This window comes from Limulus polyphemus, unplaced genomic scaffold (genome assembly GCF_000517525.1).
Source record: "Limulus polyphemus unplaced genomic scaffold, Limulus_polyphemus-2.1.2 Scaffold5680, whole genome shotgun sequence".
NCBI lineage: Eukaryota > Metazoa > Arthropoda > Merostomata > Xiphosura > Limulidae > Limulus > Limulus polyphemus.
This window is the reverse complement of record NW_013671290.1, coordinates 28122-33563: the sequence shown is the minus strand read 5'-3', so window position 1 is coordinate 33563 and position 5442 is coordinate 28122. Positions and strand designations below refer to the sequence as shown.

The 5442-nt window shown below is 30.0% G+C and overlaps 1 long non-coding RNA gene across 1 annotated transcript; it reads left to right on the top strand.

Annotated features, from left to right (window-relative positions):
- The first annotated feature begins 696 nt into the window (after positions 1-696).
- On the top strand, positions 697-4460 carry LOC106472863. The gene is made up of 4 exons (XR_001291643.2): positions 697-878; positions 1595-1699; positions 3341-3479; positions 4268-4460. It is a non-coding gene; the product is annotated as an uncharacterized LOC106472863 (long non-coding RNA).
- Positions 4461-5442: the final 982 nt, after the last annotated feature.

Below are 5442 nucleotides of genomic sequence, written 5' to 3'. Positions count from 1 at the left end.
TTGATGGATCATTTTTTTCGTATATAATGGGACACAAATATAATTTGGGTAGGGAAGGAATAATTTTCAGCTACAAACTACTTCATTTCTCTAACAGGGTGACTGGCTTTTGGAATAGGTTGCCTTCAGATGTGGTGGATGCAGTTAATTTGAGATAGTTTAAGGGAAGGCTTGAAAAATATTTCAATGCTAAATGTTAGCTTTGTGTGTTTTATCTTTATTTTAAAGTTTAGTTTAGTGGATGGGACAGCCTAGATGAACGAACAGGTCCCTTGTTGTCCATAAATTATACACACACACATATATATGTTATATGCGTGTTATTAGAGTGTCTAACTATCTGATACTTGTCAAGAAATAAGTTTACACCTGAAATTACCTCATAGCGGAAGCCTTATAAAGAACCAAATGGTGTTTAGTTGTTTGAAAGTTATACTATTTGTTAGGACATGCATTCACACAGATAAAAATCCTAATCCCTTTTTAAAACTTTTAATGCATATATAAATATTCTATGCGATTTTTTATTGAACCATATATCTAACAATGATTATTCATGAAAGAAGATTAACCTTATAATAAATTACAAAAATTATGTACTTTCGAAAAAATAATAAAACAGGAATAGTTTTATATTAAATTATTTTATATTTTATCAAATATACACGTAGTAAACCAATAGATGTCACTATAAAATGACTGATAAATTGCGTTTGGAGTACAATGAAGATGCAGCTCTTGTTGAAAAGAAAGTGTGCTATTCTAAATATAATATATGTACAACATGAGAATTAAAGATATGTAGTAACTTTAATCATTGGTTATTTTAAACTTTTATGTTTTACACTGCCAAATCACGACGTCGCCGGAAAGCCAAGGTACTTTAGTTTAAGAAGTTATCTTTAATTCTGTTCCTTTGGTTATTATCACGTTTCTTGTTTGTAAAATACTGATTTTTTTTCGATTTATTATTTGTAATTGACATTTAATAGCTAAATAAGTAATGATAAGTTATAGTTCAGCCTAATTGTCACTGTCAGTAAAATAATAATAATAAATACCACTGAGTGTAACCAATTACACAAACACGAGACAGCATTTCTTTTAATTAGTTTTTCTGAAGAATGTCTTCTAAACAACTTTTTGTAACGTGTTATTTTATTGATAAGTTAGTGCCATTATCAGTGATTTATGTACTAGTCCAGTTTCAGTAAGTCCAACAAATGTAATATGCTCTCATAGATGATTCTACATAGTAATGATGGATTCTGTATGCTACAGAGCTCAGAAGCTAACTCCAAAAATAAACCCAATAAATATTTTAATTGATAATGAAACTAAACTGTGGTTGTTGAATTTTACAGTCACATTAACAATGGTTATATTAAAAAATAATTTCATTATACACATGCGTATGTATGTATGTAGTTAATACGTTGTCTTGTTTAATCACTGCATTGTTAAAAGAAAGATAGTAATATCTTAACATGTATTATAATTTTGACTTGTGTTTTTTTTTGTATTGTGTTAGATATACATCTGTGAATTATGTCTTCTGTGTGTGTATGTATGTATATTTATATCTTTGCCGTAGATTCCACATCTTGGGGAATGTGTTCTTTACCCACAGTCCTCCAGAGCATCAAAATGTTCCTGAATAATTCTGTTCCTACTGATCTTCTACAAGTTTACCATCTTAGTAAGTGAAAATCTTGTTATGCAAATTAAACAGTTATTTGTGTGTGAATTTGTTTTAGATAAACATTAACAGTGAGTGTGTTGTTATACAGATTACTGTTATTATTAACATGTAAGTTTGTCACAAAATTCAAATTTATTGAATATGTATTTCTATGCAGATACATGGAACAAGTGCCAGATATATATTGTACTAACAGAGTGATTAGTATATAAAATAAGTTGATATTGGATGTAGTAGAGGCTAACACTTTACAAGAGTTGAAGAGAGAAACAAATAATTTCTTGAAAAATAAAGGATGGATTTAATTTTTTTTTACTTTTTCTCAGGGATGCAGAGACAATCTTGAAGGACCAAATGATCTATTGCTGTCCATAAGGCTATCTTAAACATGTTTACTTACAGACAGATAATGTACATGCATTACGAGATTGTTCTGTTGTGTTTAAATATTAACTGTAACAAACAAGTTATAAATAGTTATAGATTAATTTTGATTTAGTTATATATGCTCGTGGATTGTACACGATAAATTAAAGGCTGTTTTTGCTTCTTCAACATTTCATCTGTAGTACATATACATTTTGTTCAGTTATTGCACTATGTACCTTACAGACTTTTGTAAAACACAATCTTGTTGAAAGAGATCTTTAGACTAATATTTCATATGTTCTGCCTGATTAAGAGATGCTAAAAGTGCTAGAAAAATATACTGGACAAAAAATAATTAGCAAACATGTGTTTGTAGAAAAAGGAGCGTACCTAATATTGTAGAATAATGGTCTTCGTTAGTTTTAGGTCAGTTGTTAATTTAAAATAATATTAAATGATTTACAAATGTATTCCTTGTTTCTGAACAGATCTAATAAGTGTTTCATTCAAAATAGTTTGTTAAAAAATAGGGAATGATACATATAAAACATTTAATAAAAGCATATATGTTTGTATTAAAAAAAATGTTATCTTTGTAATCTGCACCATCTTCTCATTGTGGGATTATTGCTATGTAGCGAGATGAGCAAAGGTTTCTGAGGTTAACATTTTTCCTCACTTGAGAATGTATTTCAGATAATTACTGACTTCTTCACAACCTCTCGCCCTTCCTCCCCACTTCCAGTGTATTTGTTTTGCCTCATTCGAGAATGAGCCTTTCTTAAAATGCTAGAACTCGTGAGAATTACTGTACGTGGAGGATGTGTTGCCCTCTAATTGGTGGAGGGCTGTAGTCTAATGATGACTGTTCCAATACATGTTAGTATTTGTAGGGATGATAGCTCATTCAAGACTTGTAAACATCTTCATGGCAGTGGTGTGAGGTTATAGCTCTTTGTTATGTAGAAAGGTAACTGTGGAACAGAGAACATTTATTTCTGAATTTATTGATTGGGTTTATTTCCCACTGTAACATGTAACTTTGTCAGTCAAATGGGATTCTAGTAGCCATTGTTTGTACGTAGCAGATGTTCAAGGCTACCTTGATGCTCTGAATCACGAGGAAATAATTTTGTTAACATAACTTCCAAGCAGGTTATATATATGTCACAAATTAATCATTTTGTTTAATTTAATATTTATTAAGTAAGAATACCTGAATGAAAGGACAACTATTAATATATATATTTTTTTTCACATGTTTTGCAGCTAAACTTGTGACTCCAGATATTCTATTAGCAGTTGGAATTGGATTAGTCGTGTTCCTGTTCACATGGATGGTTGTCTACTTAGATAGCAGCCAGCCTGGAGTTGAGCCTCCTTCACCACTTTCTCCAAGAAAAATCAGGTCTCTTTGTAGTTGTGTGTTCATCAGGAATCCATTTTCAGGGATTTTAGTCTAAAGTTTAATCATAATACTTAATTTTCTGAGACAGAGTCTAAAGTGATAATTGTTATTTTTTGTTTGATTTATAATTTGAGTCAGACTTTAAGTTGTACTTATCAAGTTCTTGCACTGCCTGATACACATAGAATGATTGTATGCTTGGTTAATGGCAGTAGCACACTAAAATGTAGTCTACAAGTAGTGTGAAGGAATATGTTATTTGAAAGCTTACGGAACAATTGAATGTAGAACATGAGGAATTTATCAAAATATGCAAGTATAATCTTCTTAAAATTTCAAATATGAAAGTAACTAAGTTATATGTCGGAGAAATTAAAGATTTAAGCGTGAAAGGAGATGAAACTTTAGATTTGCCAAAACATGCGTTCTATTTTAGCAGTGTTTTTCAGTAGCCTAATGTATTAAGTTTGGTTGAAAACTTTAGCTTATTGTAATGTATTAGTGGAAGGTCTTACTCTTAGGCTTACATATACTGAAATAAAGATCGTTTGCCCTTAACTAAACATTTATTTTCCTAATAAAGTAACTGAAAGCTATGAAATATCAGGATCTCATGGCAGTTGGGTTTTCTTTATGCCACAAATATCATGTTTGTGCATTTTAAGTTGTATTATATTAAGTTTTGTGATGCTATGTGGGATAATTCCTGGTATAACATTAAAATAAAGATATTAAGTTATGTATTAATTTTTTAACTTAAAACTTTTAATTTTGTTTCTTTTCTTTAGGATGTCTTCCGGACACTCGTATCATATTGGATATATTATGGCTGTCGTAAATGGACTTTTGTTTTTGGCTCTTGCACTTGCCTGGTGAGAAACGTGGCACTGTAGGTGCCAATCAAGATGTGACCTCCACCTTATTAGAGGTGAAAGCTTGGGGTATTGACTTACTCTGGTTGTATTATTTACAAAGCATAAACATTCCAAAAAGTATACTTTAAAAAAGTTAAAAGCAATGTCCTATGAATTTGCCAGCTAGTATCAAGTTGGACATTTACTAGTGTTCAAGAAGTTGCATGTATGTTAGAGCAAACACTGGTTGGAGTTATCCTCTTGTTTAAGTTTTTCGCAAAATATTTTAAAATAATTGAAAAAATTAGGTTTAAAAAAAGAGAACCCCAAAAGTTGCATAAAAAAACGTGTTTGTAAAACAAATTGTTGTTTGTGGCCAGTTGAAACCTTTTTTTTTTTACTAATATTTCTAATATGTAGCACATTTGTAATAAGAGATGTATGGTTTTGGAAATTTCGCATTAGATTGGTTTTCGTTTTTTTTTAAGGGTAACTGGTAACATTAGGAAAAATATTTATTATTCACATACGTACATACATACTCTGGATACTATCAGTTGGTCTTTAATATAACAGTTATTATTATTTTAGACACTTTTCATTATATTTGTATTTTGGAAATGAAGGTAACAAAGATGATATATTTTTCTGATGGATTTTATTGAAAATAATCAACTTTATCTGCAAAGTGTTTATTAAATAATAACATACAAATATTTGTAATAAAATATATTGTAAAAAAACTTCAACTTGGAACAAATCGTAAGATTACTAACAAAGTACAGTGAAATATATAATTCTTCAATATTTTATGGATACAGTATTGACTGTATATGAAGACTAGTAAAACAAAAACAGCTTTGGACTTTTAGCAGTGCTTTGCCAACATGTTTATCACTTATGTTTTTCTCTTAAGTGATCAGCTGTTTGCCCAGTCTGATGTGATTGGAAGAGAGATTGCAAATTAGCAAGTTTTTATGAACTACCAAAAGAATGGAAACTTTGACATATCCAGAAAAGTTTATAAAACCGCTTTACATTTCTTACAACACCTATATTAAAATCGAGTACATATTCCTAATTTCTACCAATTCTCTGGTATTTATTGT